We start from the raw sequence: 25,103 nt of genomic DNA, 5'->3' as shown, positions 1-25,103 counted from the left end.
ACATTTCTTTCTCTTTTTTATTCTTACTAAAATGTCATTGGAGAAGATAAAGTAGTTGAAGTCTCCTTATTTAAAAATCAGGTTTTCACCAGAACTTCTCTTGTTTAAAACTCAGTGAATAACAATAATATTCAATTGATCTTTATAAAAGTCAATGCATATAGCACCTGTTAGGTTATTTTGTATGATTAAAATGTACTGTAAAAAAAATCCCATGTTAGCCAAGCGTGGTAGCTCATGCTTATAATCCCAGCACTTTGGGAGGCTGAGGCAGGCGGACCAGCTGAGGTCAGTAGTTCGAGACCAGTTTGGCCAACATGGCAAAACCCTAGAACCCCATCTCTAGTAAAGATACAAAAAATTAGCCAGGCATGGTGGTGGGCACCTGTAATCCTAGCTACTCAGGAGGCTGAGACAGGAGAATTGCTTGAACCCACGAGCAGGAGGTTGCAGCAAGCTGAGATCATGCCATGGCACTGCAGCCTGGGCAACTGATTGAGACTCTGTCTCAAAACAAAAAACCCATTTTGTATTGTTATAATTTGGAATTTAATTTAGTATTTCTGTGTTTATCTTATACTCACACCTATTCCTTAAGGCGAAGAACTTGTCTAAAATGCTGCATATTCTCTTTATGTAAGTTTTAATGTTGAAGTGGTAAGATAGTAATCACCTGTTTATATTTGAAGGAAAACCCCATTGAACATTTTATTTCCTTTGTTATGTTTTTCAAGGCTAAAAGTTATATAGTAAGGTATAGTTTCATAGAAAATTAAGGAAATTTGTGGATCTTTAAGGCCATCCTTTAAGTAATTTTAAGTACTTTATTTTTTTTTTTTTTGAGAAAAAAAATACTACAAACTCCACCTCTCAGATTCAAGCGGTTCTCCTGCCTGAGCCTCCCAAATAGCTGGGATTACGGGGTGCACCACCACACCCTGCTAATTTTTGTGTTTTTAGTAGAGACGGGGTTTCATCATGTTGGCCAGGCTGATCTCGAACTCCTGGCCTCAAATGATCCACCCACCTTGGCCTCTCAAAACTGTTGGGGTTACAGGCATGAGCCACCACACCCGGCCTATTTTTACACATTATTTTATAGTATAAATATATTTAATATTACATATATAAATAAATGTGTATTCATTATATACATCTTTTCAGTTTGTTGAGACTTGTTCACAACCTTCTTGACAACTTTCAAACTGGTGTATTCATTTTCACTTTTAAGGGATTACAGGTGTAAGCCACTGCACCTGGCCTATTTTTACACATTGTTTTATGTTGTAAGCATATTTAATGTTACATATTGTATAAATATAAATAAATATGTATCATACCTTTTCAATTTATTCTTGTTGGCAACCTTGAAACTGGTATATTCATTTTCAATTTTTTTTTTCCTCTGAGGCGGAGTTCTATCACCCAGGCTGGAGTGCAGTGGTGCTCTCAGCTCATTGCAACCTCCGCCTCCCGGGTTCAAGCGATTCTCCAGTCTCAGGCTCCCGAGTAGCTGGGATTACAGGTATCCACCCCCACACCTGGCTAATTTTTGAATTTTTATTAGATAGGGGTTTCACCCTGTTGGCCAGGCTGGTCTCAAACTCCTGACCTTATGTGATCCACCCACCTCAGCCTCCCAAAGTGCTGGGATTACTGGCATGAGCCACTGTACCCAGCCTCATTTTCACTTTTAAGTATGTTTAATGATGCTTTTGTTCCTTGGCATTTTGGCATTGATAGTAAAGAAGAGATTTAAATAAAATGTTTTGGGACTTCGCCTGTTCACCCATATTCCCATTCTGTATCTTAACAAAGATAGTGGTTCTGAGCCACTTTTTTGCCTTTCTATCCAAGGAATAGAAAATACTTCTAACAGTAGTAGTGGCTTATTACCACAGAGATTCTCAGGGGAAGATTAGTTGGGAAAGACAGCGGAGGAATAATTGTAATTGGCAAAATACTATTGGACTTTGGTTATTTTTGTAATATATAGTATTTTTATCTATAATACTGACCATAAATTTATAAATATGTTCCCTAAATATTCTTTAGTTCTCCTAGCAGAACCTAAACCTTTGTCATTCCAGTTTTATAGCTTTGGTTTTTGTAATTTTACTATTTCAGCTAGTATGTTTGCTTTTATTTATTGAGCATGTGTTGGAACAATTTTTTTATGTATCAACTTGTTTTGCCATACTAAAAAATAATTTTGTTCATTATTTTTGTTTTCTTGTTGTTTGTGTGTATACATTATAGTTTTTACAGAATTATATCAAATAAGTTTTATTTTACTTTTATAGCATTGCATTTTTCCATGTTGTATAACCTTTATAATATTTGATTGTTACGTGATAGTTGAAAAATAAGTATTAAATTTGTTCTAAATGCCTGACAAGAAAATAATAGTTTCAGTTCATGCCTATTTTGACATTGAATTGAACATCTCTGTGCATTTATCTTTTTCTTTTTTGAATTGTTTTTGTAGGATACTAATCTCAAATGAATTACCAGTCAAAGGGTATAAATATTTCTACAGTTGCCAGATATTTGCCTCCCCAAAGACTTAAGCAAGTTTATACTGTCAGCAGAGCATGCATGCGTTAGCTTTGCCACAATTTTGTGAACTTTGTAGTTACGATTAATAAAGTGTGATTACCTAATTGGAAATTATTGCTGGGAATACGTTGTATTATTTAGCGGTTTTAAAATTATTTAGTTGGCCATATCATACTATAGTTATTTGTCTACCAGTGATCTATGTGATGCAACAAATATTTTCATATTTTCTGACATTTTACTGTCTTTGTTTCTTTTAAGGTTTACCAAAACTTTTGACAGTCTTGTAACAATAATTCTTAGATTTCATGCAGTTTTATGTGGTTTGTGTATTGAATATCTTAGGCTAATTTAAGAGTTAATTTCTGGGCCAGGTACAGTGGCTCACACCTGTAATCCCAGCCCTTTGGGAGGCCAAGGCAGGCGGATCATCTGAGGTCAGGAGTTTGAGACCAGCCTGGCCAACATGACAAAACCCCATCTTTACTAAAAATACAAAAATTAACTGAGTGTAGGTGGGCATCTGTAATCCCAACTACTAGGAAGGCTGAGACAGGAGAATCCCTTGAAACCAGGAGGCAAAGGTTGCAGTGAGCCAAGATCATGCCCCTGCACTCCAGCCTGGGCAACAGAGTGAGACTCTGTCTCAAAAAAAGAAAAAAAAAGTTACTTTCTGAACTGTACATTTCATAGGAGTTCTGTCTTATGAATGTGTCATGATCTATTAATATTTATAATGACAAATTTATTTCCATATAGGAAACACTTGGAATAAAGAAAGTGTATATGAGTATATGATAGCCAAATTGACTGAGTTTTTGTTTCCTCAATATTGTCTCTGGCACATAGTAAGTATGTAATCAGTGTTTTAGGATAGTTATTAAGAGCCAGATTGTCATGAGTCTACCACTTATAAACTGTGTTATCTTGGGTAAATTATATAACCTCTCTGTGCCTCAGTTTCCTTCTCTTTAAGGAGGATAACAGCCTTGCTGTGAGCATTCATATAATATATATATATATAATATTTAATACAGCATCAAGAACTTAATGAGTACTCAGTATATGTTGTGGTAATTGTTATTGTTGAAGTTCATTCAGAAATAATCTAGCCTAGCCCTTCAGGCATGCTTGTGCTGTAGCTTGAAAGCAGTACAGCAAACATTTACTTGGCAGCTTTGGAAGCAAAGTTGGTTTTCCCTAGGAATTTATAATTTATGGAGGAACATACCACCTTAGAATTGTCATAAATTCATTTGAGAGACTATCTCATATTTTTTTGTTCCATGTGTACCCCTTCTCAGACTTTTTCTGTACCAAATTCCTGCAGTATAGCATATTATTATTTTGAGATGATAAAATTATGAGATGATTTCCATAAAATCCAATTATTTTCGTATTTTTGAGACAAGGTGTCTGTCATCCAGGTTGGAGTGCAATGATGTGAACAAGTCTCACTGCAGCTTCCACCTCTTGGGCTCTAGAGATCTTCCCACCTCAGCCTCCCTACTGGCTGGGACCACACTCGCATGCCACCACACTCAGCTAGTTTTTAAATTTTTTTTAGAAATAGGGTCTTGCCTTTCCCCAGGCTGGTCTCAAACTCCCAGGCTTAACCGATCCTCCCACCTCAGTGTCCCAAAGTGCTGGTATTACAGGAGACTACCAGCCCCAGTTATCCTTTTCTTCTGCTCCACTAATCCCATTATAAACATTCTAGTGAAACGTTTCATTTCTCCTTCCCCATAGTGGTATTGAGATTATGATTAAAATACCACAGATATAAAGTTGTTTTGAAGTCTCTGCTAATTAAACAATTAATGTAACTACACTGTCAATTTTTGGCCACAAAGTTGAGAAATCAGTGAAGTCTTTTATCATTTGTAAGATAGGTTTTAATGATTGTTGATATGTGGATGTTGGATTGAGGGTTGTTTTTGTATAGTAATAGCACTTCACTTACTTGAATTTTGACATATGTTGAAAATGGAAGAGGTGAGCTTATCATTGTTGTTTTTTTTTTTTTTTTTTTTTTTTGATAGCCACTTATAAAACATTTACCATCATACCAGTTCAGATGATTTAGTAGTATAAACAGCCCATGTGGTAGTTCTTGGATAATTTGTCTTTTTGGTTTTTTGTGTTTTTTTGTTTTTTTTAAGAGAAAGAAAGAGAAAGAATTAAAAAAAAAAAAAGAATGAAGGAAAGGAAGAGGAAGAGAAAACAGGGGTGTTGCTTTATTGCCCGGGATATAGAATGCAGTCTAAAAATGGGTATGCCTGTAATTGTGTTTAATAATAAAGACGTAAAAAAAACTATACCCATTGTTTTAATGGGTATAGTACATAATCCATAGTCTTATTTCGTTTCATCTTTAGAAACAGCGTCTCTGTCACCCAGGCTGGATTGTGGTGATGCAGTCACAGCTCACTGCTGCCTCGAACACCTGGGCTTCAGCAATCCTCCCACCTCAGCCTCCTGAGTAGCTGGTATAACAGGCATACGCTACTTAACTATACCTGCTTTTTTATTTTTTGTAGAGATGGAGCCCATGTTGCCCAGGTTGTTCTTAAATTCTTTGCCTCAAGTGATCCTCCCATCTCAGCCTCCCAAAATACTGGAGTTATAGGCATGAGCCACCACACCAAGCCTCTAGTGTGTTTTATTTGTGCCCTTTTCATAATGAGAAATGTTATTGATGTACTTTAAATAATAATGAATTATTGTAATTCTTGGAGAGCTGTGAATTTCACTTTCTATTTTCTTTTTGCTTTTACAAAAAATAAGTTTCTCAGAAGAAAAAAAGCAATGAAAGGTATGTTATCACCTACCCTGGGCAAAAATAATGCTATGGACCTAAGACCACATAATTCCATTACCAAATCTAAAGTGATGTTACTAGTAAAATTTGCACTAGTATTGTTCATATTTATAATTATTACTCTGTAAGTTCTTTGTATTTGTGTATTTGTTATTCTATTACAATTTTAAACTATAAAACAACTTGCTTTCTTTACATTGCCTAGGAATAATCAAGACTCATTTTAAAAATGTTTCCTCTAAAAATTGGAATGCTGATATTTTAATTGAAGAATATTTTTGAGATATTGAACTGATTTCACTACTCACATACAATACAGTCTGGAGAAGTTTGTGATAGTTTTTATGTGTACCATCAACTTTGAGAAATTTCATCAAAATTTTAGTATACTCTTGGGAATTGTGTGAAGGACATCTCTCATGTCTGCTGTGAATGGGGGAAAAATACTGCTGCTTTCCTTGTTAACATTGAGCTTATATTTTTCTCTCTGCTGATGAATTTGATTTCCTTACATTGATGCACTACACATTATGTATCAAACTTATGGATAACATCAAAATCATAGATTAAAGATTAATGTAAAACTATTTTTATTTTTTATTTATTTATTTATTTTTTTGAGACTAGAGTTTTGCTCTGTCACTCAGGCTAGAGTGTGGTGGTGGGATCTCAGCTCACTGCGACCTCCACCTCCCAGGCTCAAGCAATTCTCATGCTTCAGCCTTCTAAGCAGCTGAGACTCCAGGCACCACCACCATGCCCAGCTAATTTTTTGTATTTTTAGTAGAGAAGGGGTTTCTCCATGTTGACCAGTCTGGTCTTGAACTCTTGACTTTAAGCAATCTACCTACCTTGGCCTCCCAAAGTGCTGGGATTACAAGCTTGAGGTACCACCCTGGCCAAAACTCTTATGTCTAAAAGTTAAACTAAATATGTAGTCCTTCAGTTTATTGCCCCAAAAATAAAGAAGATAGTAAGATTAGGTATTTATTAGGCATTAGGAAAATGCACATTTGAAGTCAAAGTAAAACGTAGTAAATTTATAAACTTAATAAATATGATTTTAGTGTCATGCACTATACCATGTATTTTACATATATTATTTTCACGTATTCTTTTTGACAGTCCTGAAATGTATATTGTTTTTTTACTACAGAGGATCATGGTGTAATCATGCAATTTAAAATTTTCCTGGCCAAGGTCAATGGCTTACACCTGTAATCCCAGCACTTTGGGAGGCTAATACAGGAGGATCATTGCCTTGATTAATGGAGGCTTTAAGACACTCTTATTTTAAATGAATGATTTAAATCATTCATTTAAAGACACTCATAAGAGTGTCTTAAAGCCTCCTTGATCATTCATTTAAAATAAGAGTTCCTTAAAGCCTCCTTGAACTCAAGAAGTTCAAAATCCACCTGGGCATCATCATGAGACCTGGTCTCTACCAGAAAAAAAAAAATTAGCTGGGCGTGGTGGCATGTGCACCTGTGGTCCCAGCTACTCAGGAGGTTGAGGTTGGAGAATCACTTGAGCCCTAGAGATCAAGGTTGCAGTGAGCCATGATTGTGCCGCTGCACCTCAGCCTGGGCGACAGTGTAAGACCCTGTTTCAAAAAAAAAAAAAAATTCCTGAATTTAAAATACTTTAGTCTTGAGAGATGAATGAAGTCTTACTAGGTCATGGTTGCAGGTTTTCAAACTCCTGGATTTAGGTTTGTTATTATGACCACATTGCTATTCCCAAGGTGATCTCTAGGATCATTTCAAGAATGTATGAAGATTGTCATGAATGTACTGAGTATTTGAATCCTGCTTCAGTTCACCTTGGCTGTGTCTACATGATGACAAATGTTTGACAGGGAATGAAGTCGTATCTAGTGTCATTTGTGCTAGTGTTCCCCTACCCCTTCAGTGTTGGCGCCAAATCTTCCCTTTATTTTTTTATGTTTGTGGAAAGGCGAACCACATCAGCAGCAATCATCGGTCAACCAATAGGATCTAGTTAGTGGTGAACGGATTGACTGTTTAACTGGTAAGAGTCACTGGCCTAACCACACCATGGCATGGCCACTTGGGTTCCTATAGAGATGGCCTCAGTTTCCAGTGTTCCCCACAGATGTTTGCTTCTTGCCCAGTTGAGAGGGGATCTCAAGACTCTTGACTGGTGGTCGTGAGCTCTCACGCTGCCTGGCTGTGTAGATAGACTGTGTGTATACATGAAGTGGGGATGGGGGCCAAGAGGCTGTTAGAACTGTTTAGAAACACTCGCCTCTTGTAGATCCAGCCTTAACGTTTTTCTGGCATCCTACTAATAGCAGATCCTGCACAAAGTGGGTATCAGAGTTAATACTGTGAGGAGACAATATAAGAATAGTTTTACCAACGATAATGAGATATCACATATGTCTGCGTTTTACTATTGATTTGAGTGCATCCTTAGAAAACTGAATATAACAAAAACCCAGGACATTACTGGAAATTGTATGCTCTCTAGAAACTTTGTGTCAATCTTTATATAAACGCTGTTTTATGAGTTATATGAAATGTTATAAAAATAGAAAAAAAAACCTGTTTCTATAAGGTGCTGCTGCTCTTGAAGTTGTGGGGCACAAGTGCATCTTCCTGGGACCTTACAACTCTTGCTTACTCTATTAATTTTCTGTTTCTGCCTCATATATTACCACTTAACATCTTAAAACAATATAAATTTATTGTCTCACAGTTTTTGTAGGTCAGAAGTCCAAGCCAGCTCAACTGAGTCCTCAGTTAGGGTCTTACAAAGCCAAAATCAGTGTGTTGGCAGAGCGTCATTCTTTTTTGGAGTCTCTAGGGAGTAATCCACTTCCAAGTTAATTCAGGCATTTGGCTGAATTCAGTAGGTCTTGTCTTTATTTTCATCCCTCTTTCCTTACTGGCTGTCAGCCAAGGGCTGGTCTTGTCTCCCAGGAGCTGAAGTGCTTTCCATGTGGCCCCGTCCAGTAATGGAAGGTTACATCCCTCTCATGCTTCTAACCTGTCTGACTTCTTTTTCTGGCTGAATCTCTTTGACTCCAGATGGAGAAAGTTCTCTGCTCTTGAGGGCTCTTGATTAGATTCCTAGATAGCCCAGGAATCTATCTTATTTTTGGATCTGTAGTCTTTTTACATTTGCAGAGTTTCTTTTTTGGTGAAAAGTAAACTGTTAACAGGTTCCGGGGATTAGGGTATGGACATCTTTGGAGGGCCATTCTGCCTAATACACTCACATACTCTTGAAAATAAACTTGATAAATTCTGTACCCTTGCACATTTCTAAGTTGATTCCTACAATTTTATAATCATAGATTGAAATTTTTGAAAAAAATATAATTTGTTTTTTCCAGATACACTTTTACAAGTATCTGAATACCATAGTGATTTGATGCTATCATTGGTTTTAAAAAAACAAGCTTGAATTAACTCATCTAATAGTTGGAAGTTTTCAATGTCCCTTTTTCTTATCAAATTTTGTATTTTCTTTCTACTTCGCCAACATAATTTTATTTGAACCCAATGTGTTTTAATATTTTAAAATATCACTCTATCACACTTGTGTGTGACAAATATATATTTCGTTTTTCAAAAATTTTTATTGATTTCTTTATTCTTGCGGAACTTCCTCTCTGGACAATACATTTTTGCATGGTATTTCCACAATGGAAGAGGTAATCATTAAGTGAAAATTGTTATTCTTTCTGTCATCACACTACACAGTAAAGTATATCTGGATTCCTAAACACAAGGCAGAACACTGATTCTTAAAGTCATGCTTTGCCTTTAATAATATTTGTAAGACCAGGAAAGCCAGAAGCTTGAGGGTTAATGGTGCCTTGATTAATGGAGGCGTTAAGGCACTCTTATTTTAAATGATCCATTTGTTTTGTTCCAAGGAAGCTTCTAAAGCCTAGGGCAACTCATTCTAATAAGATTTGAGATGGGAGAGGTATGGATTTCTTTTGAAAAGTGGGAGATTGAGGACTCTGGAAAAATAGGCAGATCATCTTTGGGAAGCAAACAAAGGGAAAATGAAGATATAGAAGTTGATTTTCTTAAAACTTGTCTTGCACCAGTATCCCTTGGAAAGCCTTAGTGTGTACCTTTAGTAATACATACCCCACTTTGTCTGTATCCCATACTGCCTCCTTGAAAGACTGTCCATCACCCTCCTGCCTACCTCTTATCCTCCTGCAAGGACAGAAGCCAACTTTTCTTTGCCACTCAAGATTGCCCTCGCATCTGTTACACTTATGCCTAGCAGAGGATTAATTCCTTTCTCATGCTAATGCCTGCCTTTTGGACCCTGCTTCTTGGCACAATATTTGGCTCTTACCAGGACACTTGCCGTTAGTAGTGTTTGTACCTTTCAGCAGAGAGCCTACCCTCAGGTTAATGATATACAAATATAGGCATTTACTGCATAACAACATTTTGAGTCAGTAGACCACATGAAAGATGTGGTAGCCATCATGACATAGTGTAACACATTACACACATTTGTAGTGATGTTGGTGTAAACAAATCTACAGTGCTACCAGTTGTCTAAAAGTATAGCATTTCATTAAGACAAGGAAAATACAGCACAATTACTTACAGTATTTAATACTTGATAAGCAATGATGTTACTGGTTTATGTATTTAAATATACCTTTTAATCATTATTTTGGAGTGTACTTTTAAAAAAAAAAAAGTTTATTTTAAAACAGCCTCAGGCAGGTCCTTTAAGAGGTATTCCTCAAGAAGGCATTGTTAGCATAGGTGATCACGACTCCATGTTCGTTATTGCCTCTGAAGACCTTCTAGAGGGATAAGATACTGAGGTGGAAGACAGTGACACTGATGATCCTCACCCTGTGTAGGCCTAGGCTAATGTGTACGTCTTTGTTTTAGTTCTTAACAAAATAATTTTAAAGTAAAAATAATTTTTAAGATAGAAAAAAGCTTATTAGAATAAGAATGAAAATATTTTCTGTATAGCTGTACTGTGTGTTTGTATTTTAAGCTAAGTGTTGTTTCAAAGGAGCCAAAAAGTTTTTAGAAAAGTAAAAGATTTATAAAGTAAAAAAGTCATAGTAAGCCAAAATTAACTATTATCCAAGAAAGAAAATTGTTTAAATAAATTTTTTGTAGCCTAGCGTACAGTATATAAAGTCTACAATACTGTACAGCGGTGTCCTAGGCCTTCATATTCACTCATCACTCATGCACTGACTCACCAGAGCAACTTCCAGTTCTGCAAACTGCATTCTTGGTAAGTGCCCTATACAAGCTTACCATGTTAAAAATCTTTCATACTGTATTTTTACTGTCCCTTTTCTATGTTTAGATATACAAATACCATTTTGTTACAAATAGTATTAGTATTCTGTACAGTAACAACCTGTACAGGTTTGTAGCCTAGGAGCAATAGGGTATATCATGAAGGTTTGTGTGAGTATAGTCTGAAGTTTGCACAATGATGTTTTGTCCTGACTTCACATTTCTCAGAATGTATCCCTGTTGTTAAGTGACACGTGATTATATAAGAAATACATCTACAATAGGTCAGATAGTGGTGGCAGAGGAGAGTTTCCTTATATCTGTGCCTTTAAAGTTACAAAAAAAGGATGTTATTTTTAATGTTCAAAGTCTGGGTGATTATCTTAACATTCCATGTGTTAAGACATAAGTGATACAGGCCAGTTACAACTGGCTGTCTTATTTCCTTTTGTTGAAATGACAACACCAGCCTTGCAGGTTTTTAGGGTTTTATTAATGGCAAAAACCGTAATTACTTTTGCACCTGAACTTCTGTGAACAGTTGCTGAAATAAGAACACAAATATCTCTATACACATAAGAAAACCTAAAGCCATACTTTAAAAATAAACATTTCTATGAAAGAAGCAATTTGCAGAAATTTATCTCTACCTAGAAGACGTGGATCTTGACATTATCCCACAGAGCCATTTGTCCTTTGAATTGCTGCTCCATTTGTAGCCCCTATTTTACATTTGTACAGCTAAATATCCTATTTGAGTCCTTTTTCCCTTAAGGAACAGCCTGTTCCTTATAAAACAGAATTTTGTTGCCAGCTTTAAAGTGAGTTTCTGGTTTGTGATACTCAAAACAGTGTTTGTTGTTGTTGTTGTTTTCTTTTTTTTTTTGAGATGGAGCTTCACTCTTGTTGCCCAGGCTGGAGTGCAGTGGTGTGATCTGGGCTCGCTGCAACCTTCACCTCCCTGGTTCAAGAGATCCTCCAGCCTCAGTCTTCAGAGTAGCTGAGATTACAGGTGCCCGCCACCACACCCAGCTAAGTTTTTCCATTTTTAGTAGAGACGGGGTTTTACCATGTTGACCAGGCTGGTCTCGAACTCCTGATCTCAGGAATCCTCCTGCCTCGGCCTCCCAAAGTGCTGGAATTACAGACGTGAGCCACCGCACCTGGCCAACAATGTTTTAAACATATTAAACATGTTTCAAGCAATCTTGAAAGTGTCAGGAAATTCAAAGTTGAGTGCAATCCTTCTTTCCAACATTCTGCACAATAGGGAAATCTCCCAATACCTATATGACCTGGTAATGGGAGCTCAGTCCTGAGATAATGTAGAGCAAAGTCTCTCTCTCTTTGAATATTGTGCCTTTTCTTAATGCAGTTGGTAACTGAGCTTTCTGCCAGGTTCTTATTCTCTCCTTGACCACACCATCATTTACATAATGACTCTGGGCAGTCATTTCTGAGTTTTGCAGACTGAGTGTGTGAGTTTACCTTTCCAAACTACAACAATTATGGTTGTTTCTTTGCTCTTACATTGTCATTTTGGTCTTCCTATTTTTCCTTTCTTCTTTATCACCTATAGATCGGCTTTACATATTAAAGAAGTCCTTATGAATGTTAGTCATGGCTCCTGACAGAATCTTCTGCTTTTGAAAACTCTCTTTAGTAGATTGCCAGGTTATCTCCATGAGGTATCTAGACATCTTACATTTTAGAATGAAATAAGTGTGAGGACAGAAACAACTAATCGTCCACCAGTATTCTCTTCTTTTTTCTTATTGGTAGATGCTCCAGTTCTTACCTAAGCATATAGTGAAATAAAGGAAATATTTCCTAGCCTCCCTGATAGCTATGGTCATATGACTAAGTTCTAAACCAAGAAATGTGAATAAAAGTTTCCTGTAAGATTTCTGAAAAATATCCTTAAAGGGAGGTTATTGCTCATCTCCTATTTCTCATCTTACTGTCTGATCAGCAGATGTGATGGCTAGAACTTGAACAGTTATTTTTAAAACCATGAAGGAGAAGCTACATGTTGAGAATGGCAGAACAACAAAATATAAGGACCTTTGGTTCCAAAATATCATGGTTCTGGATTGCCTATGTTTTTGTGAAAGAAGTAAACTTCTTTCACAAAAGAATCATTTAAGCCATTGTTATTTTGAGTTTTTTGTCATTCCATTGTTATTTTCAGTTTTCTGTCATTAACAGCTGAACCTAATCCTAACTGATACACATATTTTTTAAAGTCAAGCTTTTTCCAAGTAAGCACATAGACTGGGTCCCATGGATTTTATTGTTAATCTTCACTCTAAAAATTTTGATGCTTAAACTCAGCGCTACCATTTCACCTATTATCTATGACTCCTCTTTCATTTTTCTACTTTCATAAAGGTTTCATTGCCCTACTTACATCCCGAAAACTGTTAATGACTCTAATAGTTGGTAATATGCCAAGCGTTATGGGAGGCTACAGGATAAACATCATCCTGTAGCATTGACGGTTTGGAAGGAGAACCTTAAGTTTTATATTGAAAAACATTGTATGGAAGGCAAAATTTACATGCATTTTTGAAGTATAAAGAAAAATTTTTTTAAATTTTACAGAATTGAAATACAAGAGGCTATTAATTTAGAACCACTTAATAATAAGTTCACTCTCTTCTGCCTCTCTTTTTCCCTAAGGATACTAGATGGAAACTTGAGAAAGGACTGCTTACTTGATAAAAGCTAAGGTATTCCTGGAAACGGAGTAAATAAAGCTCATGGCCCACCGGCCAGAAAGGTAAGAGATTTTGAGCTTTTAACATTAGTTTCATTTTGTGATTATCCTTCAAATATTACCAAATTTAGTAGATGTTTCCAGACAGTTGTCTTAAGAATAGTAATGTCCTACCATATCGATAGTGTTTAGTAAAAGATGATTTTGAGGTTCAGCAAATTTGGAAATGTCTTTTTGGAGATAGAATGAATGTAGCATACAAAAGCACAATGAAGACTTAGGTTAAATATTTAATCTTGTTTAACATTCAGTTTCCTAAATTTATCTGACTAGGGACCCCTCGTTAGCAAAGGATTCTAATATAAACGTCTCACTTCTCCTAACAATAATAATAGGAATTAATCTGAGGTATTTTCTGTATTTCAAAAATATTTTGGGCAGAAAGTTCACCCACTGTAAAGCTGTTCAAGCTAACTAAAATGTCAAATTTATTTGCTTTTAAATTGAATGGTATCAACTAAGTTTTGTTACTACAGTTATCTCATGCTGATCAGAAATGGGAAGTTATACAGTCCCTCAAACATACCTTTATTGTACACCTACTATGTGCCAACCACAGAACGGTGATATTAAAGTAGAATGGTTTTTTTTGTTTGTTTGTTTTAAATCTCAAGCCATTTATAGTTTTGGGATGTAGCTTCTCAATATGGAAGGAAAATACCAATTTAATAAATATAGTCTTGCATACAAAATCTTTCAGAACATGGTGATAAACTTTGTTAGATATATCAAAATACACAAGCAGATTGGCTTTTTTGTTACACCACGATCTGGAGGTTCACATCAAAAGAGAAACTCTGTGTAAATATATACTTATTCTAATTTTTACAAAAGTTGGGAAAATAAATCTATTAATACATATATATATTTGAAAAGCAGAAAATGTTAAAGCAAGTGTGTAAAGGGTGGTAACAGTGTACAATATTTTCTTACTCACTGGTACCTACATTAAATGATTTTAAGCTGCTTGACTAACTTAAATGATCGAGGTTACTAGCAGCAGTCATCGTAAAAGATAAGCTCCGTGAGGTCAGGAACCTTTTACCATGTTATTGGAGGCCTTTCAAGATTTGCATATTTCTCTGAGCTTACTCTCTTAATCTTCTATCCTGTTGATGAGAAGAGTGAAACTCTATCAAATATTTGAAGAGATTTGTTCTGAGCCAAATATGAGTGGCCAGTGGCTGATGACACAGCCCAGGAAACCTGAGAACATGTGCCCAAGATGGTTGGGCCACAGCTTGCTTTTAACATTTTAGGGAAACATAATACATCAGTCAATACATTTAAAATGTACATTGGTTGGATCCAGAAAGGTGGGACAGCTGGAAGTTTGGGTGGGTGGGGTGCTATGCTCTAGTTCATAGGATTAAAATATTTTCTAATTGGCAGTTGGTTGAAAGAGTCTCTATCTAAAGACCTGGAATCAATAGAAAGGAATGTCTGGGTTAAGATTAGGGGTTGTGGAGGCTAAGGTCTTATCATGCAGATGAAGCCTACAGGTAGGAAGCTTTAGAGAGAATAGATTGTTAATGTTTCTTATCAGACTTAAAGAGTCTGTTCTGGGGTTGAGGGGAGAGAAGCGGTGGCTCACACCTGAAATCCCAGCACTTTGGGAGGCCAAGGCAGGCAGATCACAAGGTCAGGAGTTTGAGAGCAGCCTGACCAACATGATGAAACTCTGTCTCTACTAATATACAAAAATTAGCCGAGTATGGTGGCACACACCTGTAATCCCAGCTACTCAGGAGGCAGAGGCTGAGGCAGGAGAATTGCTTGAACCGGGAGGCAGAGGTTGCAGTGAGCTGAGATTGTGCCACTGCACTCCTGCCTAGGTGAAAGAGTGAGACTCAATCTCAAAAAAAAAAAAAAAAAAGAAGAATCTGTTCTATCAATGTTAAAGTCTCAACATTGAGGTCAAGAGTTCGAGACCAACCTGACCAATATGGAGAAACCCCGTCTCCACTAAAAATACAAAAAGTGGGCGGACATGGTGGTGCATGCCTGTAATCCCAGCTACTCAGGAGGCTGAGGCAGGAGAATCCCTTGAACCTGGGGGGCAGAGGTTTCCGTGAGCTGAGATTGTGCCATTGCACTCCAGCCTGGGCAAAAAGAGCAAGACTGTCTCAAAAAAAAAAAAGTCTCAGTGTTGATATTAATGATGGTCAGCTGTGCCTGAATTTCAAAGGGAGGAAGGTATAATGAGATGTGTAGAAGCTCCACTTCCCATCATGGCCTTCTTCACTGGTTTTTCAGGTTAACTCTGGAATACCCTTGGCCAAGGGAAGGGTCCGTTGGTTGGGGAGCTTAGAGTTTTATTTTAGTTTATAATCCCATGCTTTAGCAATCAGAGATCCTCAGAGAAACTCCTCAGTGTACTCTGCTTTATTGTTCAACATGCTGTCTCCTCTTTATGAAATGTCATCCCAGAATGGCTGATGCCTCTTGCTTTGAGAAAACTCAACTCAGGCATTACTTCCTTTAGTAGCCTTTCAGGGCCCTTTCCAGGATTGGCTAGGTATTCAGGGAATAGAAACTCAATCAGATAAATTCAAGTAAAAAGAGGATGGAACTCATACTAATGGTACTGGAGACTCTCGGATCCAATCACAAAACATAGCTGGACATCTCAGAAACTATTTTCCTTCTTCTTGGCTACATGATTTCTTACCTCTGTTTTTCTGTGCCTACTCCATTCTGGCTTTTATTAGTTTTTTTAATTAATAAGAATATGACAAATAATGTCTACCGGTCCAAAAATACTGTTTTGAATCTTGATGCCCACCTCTGTGTGACTGATTTTTTCTTTCTACAGATTTCCTGAAGAGGTAGTCTGATTGGCTTAACTTGGTCAGGTATCTCCCCTACTTTACCTGAAGCAAGTATGTCAGGGTCATGGATATATAGGATTGCCCTTTACTGCACTGTTGGCACATCAGGCTCTCTAAGAGAGGAATATGAATGCTTTGGAGAGATGATCAACTCCAGTTTATTCCTTATGTTCCCATAGCATGTCTTTATCTTTATTATTATTATATATATGTATCTATATATCACTGAATTATTTTCGTTTTTTTTTTTTTTTCTTTTTTTGAGACGGAGTCTCGCTCTGTTGCCCAGGCTGGAGTGCAGTGGCGTGATCTCAGCTTACCACAACCTCTGCCTCCCGGGTTCAAGCAATTCTCCTGCCTCAGCCTCCTGAGCCGCTGGGACTACAGGTGCGTGCCACCATGCCCAGCTAATTTTTGTATTTTTAGTAGAGACAGGGTTTCACTCTGTTGGCCAGAGTGGCCTTGAACTCCTGACTTCGTGATTCACCTGCCTCAGCCTCTCAAAGTACTGGGGTTGCAGGCATGAGCCACTGCGCCAGGCCAAATTATTATTTTCACTTTTTCTCTTCCTTACTAGTCTGATTTTAAGGGCAGGGGCTATATCTTATTCTTTAAAAAATATATATATATATGTATTTTCATTAAAAAAAAAATCATGGTGACATCAAGCAACTCTTAATATGGTATTGCATACAAAATAGGCAGTCAGATGTTTTCCAAATAAATTTCATAAAGTAAATGATTTATATTGGAAATGTTCCGGAGTGCTATATATTTTGTGCTATATATTGTCTATAACATTTAGTATTACCAGTATTTTAGAAACTTGTTTTGAAACTTGAGTACATGCTTAAATGGTTAAGAATTTGCAATATTTATAGTTCTGTCACCAACTAACTAGAAGATCAGTCAAATTCACGTTTTAGAATCTGGTTCGTTCGTTCTTTTTTTTTTTTGAGACATAGTTTCGCTCTTGTTGCCCAGGCTGAAGTGCAGTGGCACAATCTTGGCTCATCGCAACCTCCACCTCCTGGGTTCAAGTGATTCTCCTGCCTCAGCTTCTCTAGTAGCTGGGATTACAGGCATATGCCACCATGCCTGGCTAATTTTGTGTTTTTATGTTTTTAGATGGGGTTTTATCATGTTGTTCATGCTTGTGTCGAACTCCTGACCTCAGGTGATTCACCTGCCTCGGCCTCCGAAAGTGCTGGGATTACGGTTGTGAGCCACCTCGCCTGGCCAGAATCCGGGTATTTCTAAAGTTAGTCACCAGAAATGTGTTTGCTCCCTCCCATTTTTGTAGATGGATTTACCAGCACTATTTTCTGTAAAGTGAATTGCTTTCCTCATTTGTTTTTGATAGAGATGTAGGAAACTAAAATATAATAAAAAATAAAATAAAACAATATTTTGTGAATCATTTGAGTGATAGAATTAAAAATGGCATGGGAATATTGATACTACAGCCTAAAGCAAAACAGACTTAACCTACCTGTCATATTTTAAAAAGGAGCTAATAGAACCAATGATCACCCCTTGAGTCTTCAGACTTATAAATTATTCTACTGTAGTATGATTTTATTTGCTTTTAACCTTGCAGTACAGAATGTAGTTTTTCTATTCTTTAATATACCTCATAGCATGAAAATTATAAACAAAAAACAAGCAGAGAATTATTAGAGAATAAATATATCTCGTAGTGTTTTTTTCATGACCACTGCTACGTGATGCTAATTTTATAATGGTTATATAGTACACCCCCCCTTATCTGTGGAGAATAAATTCCAAGAGCCCCAGTGGATGCCTGAGACTGCAGATAGTACTGAGCCCTATACGTGTTATATTTTTTCCTGTATAGTAATGAGCAGGTAGCGTATATAGCTTGGTTGTGCTGGACAAACCGATGATTCACATCTCGGGTGGGATGGAGCAAGAAGATGCAAGATTTCATCACTCTATTTAAAACAGCACACAGTTTAAAACCTATGAATTGTTTATTTCTGGAATTTTCCATTTAATATTTTTGGACTGTTGACTGTGGGTAACTGAAACCATGGAAAGTGAAGCTGCAGATAAATGGAGGATTGCTGTATAATGAATAATTATAGTGCATATTATTTACATATAACTTAAACTCATTCTATAACTTTTTTCCTTTTTAATTTAATTTTTTTATATTAAAACTCTAAGCGTTCCACAACAAGACATTCTCTTACAAAGTCACAATATGTCCATGGAAGTTAGGAAGTTAACATTGATATATTGCTACTATCTAATCTGCAGGTCGTATTTAAGTTTTTCCAGTTGTTCTGATGTACTTTATAGGAAAAGGATTCAGCCTAGAAGATCACATTGCAGTTATTTGTTATGTCGCATTGGTCTTTTAAAATTGGAAACAGTTCCTTAATGTTTCCTTGACTATAATGACTTCAGCACTTTTGAAGATTATTATGGCAGTTAATTTGTAGCATTTACCACAATTTTGTGTTATGTAATACTTCTTCATCATTAGATACAGGTTTTGTATCTTCGACATGACTATTGCAGAAGTGATGCTGTGTCTTTTTGTTTTGTTTTGTTTTTGAGACAAAGTCTCACTCTGTCACTCAGGCTTGAGTACAGTGATGCGCTCTTGGCTCACTGCAACCTCCGCCTCCCGGGTTCAAGCGATTATCCTGCCTCAGCCTCCCGAGTAGCTGGGATTACAGGCGTGCAGCACCATGCCTGTCTAATGTTGCATTTTTAATAGAGACGAGGTTTCACCATGTTCATCAGGCTGGTCTCGAACTCCTGACCTTGTGATCCACCTGCCTCAGCCTCCCAAAGTGCTGGGATTACAGGTGTGAGCCACCACACCCAGCTGTTGCTCTGTCTTATTACATTCTATCAGTGGCACATGATTTTATTTCCCTTATTTCTAGTGGGGTTAGGTCACATCACTTGATTAAGGTGATGTTTGCCAGGCTTTTGTGTTGTAAATTACTTTTGCCCTCAATACTTAAGTTTTATAGGGAGATACAATACTTTGAGATGATATAAATATCCTGTTTCTTATCAAACGTTCAGTTTCTTTATATCAGTATGGGTTCATAGAACCCTGTTTATTCAAAATGTAATCCATTACTATCATAATTTATTTTGATCATCAAATTATCCCAGATTTAAATCCTTCCTTACTTTCTGGCCAAATCTGGCAGCAATACAGGATGGGTCTTGAATATCTTGTGCCAGAAAGTAAGGAAGGACTTACTTCTCTATTTCCACTACAAGATACATCCTGTACTGCTGAATTGGAATCAGCCAGTTCTTCAAGAAGCCCAGGTCCTTTTTAGTGGAGAACAGTATTTACACTCTGTATTAGGCCATTCTTGCATTGCTATAAACAAATACCAGAGACTGGGTAATTTATAAAGAGGTTTAAATGGCTCCTGGTTCCACAGGCTATACAAGCATGGCACTGGCATCTGCTCAGCTTCTGGAAAGCCTCAGGGAGCTTTTACTCATGGCAAAAGGCAAAGCAGGAGAAGGCACATAACATAATGAGAGCGAGAGCAAGAGAGAGTTGCAGGGGGCACACACTTTTGAAAAATCAGATCTCCTGCGTACTCATTTACTATTGATAGGGCAGCACTGAGCCATGAGGGATCTGCCTCAACACCTCCCACCAGGCCCTACCTCCAACACGGAAGATTACAACTCAACATGAGATTTGGCAGGGACATATATTCAACCTCTATCACACACCAAAGTCTGGATACTAAGTGTGCTTATTGCTAATGAGATTTCAGTGTTCCTAGGCTCTCTCAGTGGACGCAGCTAGGGACATACGTGAACATATATGCATATATATATATATATATATATATTAACATCTATGTTTCTGTATCTTTATATTGAGAGCCGTAAGTTCCCACCAGTATCTCTAGATGTCTTCTAATACCAATGTTCATTCTATATTTATAATTCCCTTCATCTGTAGTATGAATTCACTTGTACCTACCACATCCTTGATGTATTTACTTATTTGATCAATATCCATGTATTTACATAATGAATTGCCTGGTGCCACCAGGCACTCTCCTTTCCTCACCATCAAGTAAATGTCTTCCTGTCTGGGTCCTGACACCCTATGCTGGACTAGTGCCATTCCTATCCTTTACCTCATGTGGATGCCTCCTTAGCCCACTTGGGCATTGACGGCCTTTTCTTACCCATCTGAGACTCCAACATTAAATGCAGGGCTGACCACCTCCTTCCCAGCCCAACCCTTAACTCATCTATCCCCCAGTGGATGTCTTTTCACTCTGCTCAGACTCAGACACTCTGCAGTGGGCTGCCCTCAGGTAGCCTGACTGAGCTATCTCCTATGCAGACACTCTATTTGTTTTCTCTGGTGGCTTAACTTTTATGTGACTTTTAAGTTGTAATATATGTTTTGCCAGTTAATTTCTCCCATTTTCTTCTATTCATCTTCAAGTGTTTTTCTTTATTATTCTTTCTTATTGGCATTTTATAATACATAATTCCATTTGATAATGAGTCTGTCTAATAACTCTAGAAATTCTAAAAGCCTCTCTGTACCATTAAAAGTGGTTTACATAAAATTTCTGTATAGTTGTTAGGTGTAAAATAGCAAGATATAACAGCTGGTAGGCAGAATATAGCAGGAGAAATATTTTTGTCCCATTTTTGACCTTGGATAAGTCACTTACTCTTTCAGACCTCAGTCTCCTCATTTGCAACATGAATATTTAGGACTATATTAGTAATACAACGAGGTGCCTGATCAGAAACCCATGTCATAAGAAAAGGCCTGCACTGTATATTCAAGTGAGAGAATTTTAACTAACATTTTAGTTTTTAAAAATAGGCAGAGTCAGGTGCAGTGCCTCATGCCTATAATCCTAGCACTTAGGGAGGCTGAGGCAGGAGAATGGCTTGAGCCTAGAAGTTCGAGATCAGCTTGGTTTACATAGAGAGATCCTGTCTCTACAAAAAATATAAAAATTGGCTGGAGATGGTGGTGTACACCTGTGGTTCCAGCTACTGGTGAGGCTGAGGTGGGAGGATTGCTTGAGCCTGAGAAGTACAACCTGTAGTGAATCATGATCATGCCACTGTACTCCAGCCTGAGTTACATAGCAAGACCTCATCTTGGAGAAAAAAAAAAAAAATTGGAGGCTGGGCAGAGGAGGCATTTTACATAGAACTACAAGTGACCATTATATATATGAAAAAGTTCAACCTCATTAGTGTGTCAAGCTATGCAACTTTAAAATTAGTTTTTATTAATATGAGAAAAATGTTAAAAAATAATATCCACTGTTGGTGTTGGTATTGAGAAATGAGATCTTTCTCTACTGGTAAAGCAGAAATCAATACTGTATATTTGGAGGTCAGTTTAGCAATATAAATCAAAAGCCTTAAAAATATGACTTGACTTTGATACATGGCAGTTTCACTTCCAGAAGTTCATCCTGTGGAAATTATTACAGATATTGCACAAAGATTTGTCCCAAAGATATTCACTGATGATAAAGCCCAGTAATAATTATATGATGGAGTACTATATAGCCATTAAAAATGACATCTATTTAATGACATTACTATTTAATTATGTGGCAGAATTTAGATAATTGCATTTTAGAAGAAGCTGTAATACTGTTTATATATATTTCTCTTCATTGTCATAGTGTGATATTTTTAAAGTTATGCATCACAATACATTGACAAAACTAGACTATATACTCTGGAATGTTAACAGTGGTTAACTCTGATTGGTGGTATTCAAGGTGGCTTTTATTTTATTCTTTTTGCTCTTCTGTATTATTCTTGGAGGAGATTTAATGTTCCTTACAATACCCTAGTTCATTAGGTGTTGTTTAGTTTATATTATTGGGACATAACAAGTGATCTTCTTCTGAACGCCAATGAAAACTTCAGCTTTTAGCCAGGCATGGTAGCATTGCCTGTAATCCCAGCTACTTAGGAGGCTGAGGCGGGAAGATCGCTTGAGCCCAGTATTTCAAGGCTACAGTGAGCTATGATCATGCCACTGCACTCAAGCCTGTGTGTCAGAGCAAGATTCCGTCTCTTAAAATACACAAGCATGTATACTCTGTCTCTCTCTCTGCAGCTTCAGGGTTTTTAAGAATTATGTAAGATTGGTCATTATGTATATAGGATACCTAATAGTAGAAATTGCTCTGTGTAACAAAATTGAAAGTAGAATTTAAACATGTTCTAAAATAACATGTTTTATAGCAATAAAATAGAGAAAATATGAGGAATATATACGTGTTCCTATGTGAAACTATCTTAGAAAACTGGAAAGAGGGCCAGGCACACTGGCTTATGCCTGTATTCCAGCACTTTGGGAGACTGAGGAGGGCAGATTACCTGAACTCAGGAGTTCGAGACCAGTCTGGCCAATGTGGTAAAACCCCATCTCTACTAAAAATAAAAAAATTAGCTGGGCATGGTGGCACACACTTATAATCCCAGCTACCCAGAAGGATGAGGTGAGACAATTGCTTGAACCCGGGAGGTGGAGATTGCTGTGAGCCAATATCAAGCCATTGCACTCCATCCTGGGCGACAAGAGTGAGACACCGTCTCAAAAAAAAAAAAAGAAAATGGATAAAGAAAACTGGAAAAAGGAAGCCTTCACTTTTGTACTGATCTAAGTTCTGCAGCAGAACATCAAGCAAGTGTTCTCAGTTCATAGGATGCTCTTATGCCCATATTAAAATGACTGCCTATGACTTCAATATGTTTTGTAGATTTTTTTTTTCTTTTTTAGAATTTTCAGGGATTTACTCTTCCCTATTTTTCTGTTCTATCTCTTTTCTCTAATCTTGGGAGTACTTGTTAGTGCTCTTTACCATAGAGCTGTTTTCAGTTTTTGGTCATATTTTCCATTCGAAGTTAGAGAAAATAGTTTGTATGGAAGAATATTTATTTATTTCTGAAGTAACACATGTAGATAGCATATATATGAAGATATTTGTAGATTCATGTTTGAAAAATATGTTTATAGTTCTGTATTGGTTCTACGAGAACCACATACCAAGATGAAATTTTAAGTGTTGAAAATAAAGCTTCATGTTGTATTTAATTTGGATAATTAAAGTGGATAATCAAATTGGATAAGTAAAGTGCCAGAGGCACTTTATTAAGCCCCTGAACAGTAGGAGATAGAGAGAAAGTTGCCATTTCAATCCTGGAAATTATGCTGAGTTTGTATAGGATGTGAAATGAAGAATCCAGCCCATGGTGAGATAGGAGGAGGGAAAAAAAAAACAGTGAATTTCACTGATTTAAGTAATTAATAGATACCATTTATGAATTTATGAATGGTTAAATAGTCATTAGCCCTGGTCTTTGACTTCATGCAGCTATGGCAGGAAGGTTATTTCATAAACCTTGAAGTTCATATTTTAAGGATATTTGTGTGTATGCGTGTGTGTGTGAGTGTGTGTGTGTGTTTCTTTCTGAGATTGGGTCTTGCTCTGTCCCCCAAGCAGGATTGTAGTGCCAAGAACATAGGTCACTGCAGTCTCAAAATCCTAGGCTCAAGGGATCCTCCTGCCTCAGCCTCCTGAGTCGCTAGGACTAAAGGCACATACCACCATGCCTGGCTAATTTTTAAGTGTTTTGTTTTTTTGTTTTGTTTTGTTTTAATAAAGACAAAGCCTTACTGTGTTGTTCAGGGTGGTCTCACAGTCTTGGCACCACCAAAGTACTATCATTACAGGTGTGAGCCGTTGCACCTTGGCCAAGATTTACATATTTTTAAAACAGTTCAAGATACCCTTTTTAAAACAGCTTTTTGAGGTATACTTGACCTATAATAAATTATACATATTCAAAGTATACAACTTGATAAGTTTTGACTATATCTGTACACGCATAAAACCATCACCACAATCAAGATGATAAATTTGTCATCCCTCAAAAGTTTTCTCATGCCCCTTTGTAATTCTTACCTCCTATTCTACTCCTGTCCTTTGTCAACCAGTAATCTACTTTTTATTGCCATGGTTTTCATTTTCTAGAATTTTGTATAAATGGAATCATACAATATGATTTCTTAGACTGTCTCCTTTCCCTTGGCATGATTATTTTAAGATTCATCCATTCTTCTAGTATCAGTAATTTTCAAGAAAATCTCTTTATTCACTTAACAGTGCTGTTGTCACTTTGAACCAAGTTATTAGTAAAAGAAGAGCATAACCAAGATACATGGACTTTTAATTTGGGACTTTTAATCTTTGGCATTTTAGTCTAGCTATTTTTTTTTTTTTTTAAACCCACAAGGCATTTTAAACATTCCAGAATGAAGACATTTTTTCTTATGTGTATTTGTGCAGTGACTGCTTCATAGTTACCTATGAAATTAAAGATTGTTACTTAAATAAATTTATTCCTGATTTCCTATTGTCATTTGTTATTTTTTCTCAAAAAGGGGGGTTGTATTATTTTGCTTTTTACACACATGGGTATGACACTTTAATTTTAGCTTAACTTTTTGGGCATTTTACTTTAACTTTCATTTTACTTCATGTTCATAAGTGAGTATATTTCAGCAATTTGCTTAAGATTTCTTCACCAGTATTGAAGAATTGCAAAGGAAGTATTTACAATTTGCTGAGAAATGGGAAGGTTGTGTTTTAGATTCTTCATAATATTTGAACCTTAGGTTACCAAATTTACTGGTCTGTCTCTTTAATAAAAATCATCTGTTTATACTTTCCCAATTAAAGAGGTAGAGATATTTAGTATTATCTATTTCTTTGTTTGTTTGTTTGTTTGTTTTGAGATGGAGTCTCACTCTG

At 36.7% G+C, this 25,103-nt stretch overlaps 1 protein-coding gene across 3 annotated transcripts in view; it reads left to right on the top strand.

Moving 5' to 3' along the window:
- The window catches only part of ATF2 (activating transcription factor 2), a 91,335-nt gene that overhangs the window by 2,938 nt on the left and 63,294 nt on the right, over nucleotides 1-25,103 (top strand). For all 3 annotated transcript variants that reach the window (XR_005201792.1, XM_037741916.1, XM_017538260.2), the window contains exon 2: nucleotides 13,339-13,438. The gene's annotated coding sequence lies outside the window, so the exon portion shown is untranslated. The remainder of the gene's footprint in view (nucleotides 1-13,338; nucleotides 13,439-25,103) is intronic.

The sequence above is a fragment of the Cebus imitator genome, unplaced genomic scaffold, assembly GCF_001604975.1.
Source record: "Cebus imitator isolate Cc_AM_T3 unplaced genomic scaffold, Cebus_imitator-1.0 Scaffold110, whole genome shotgun sequence".
Taxonomy (NCBI): domain Eukaryota; kingdom Metazoa; phylum Chordata; class Mammalia; order Primates; family Cebidae; genus Cebus; species Cebus imitator.
This window is presented reverse-complemented; position numbering and strand designations above follow the sequence as displayed.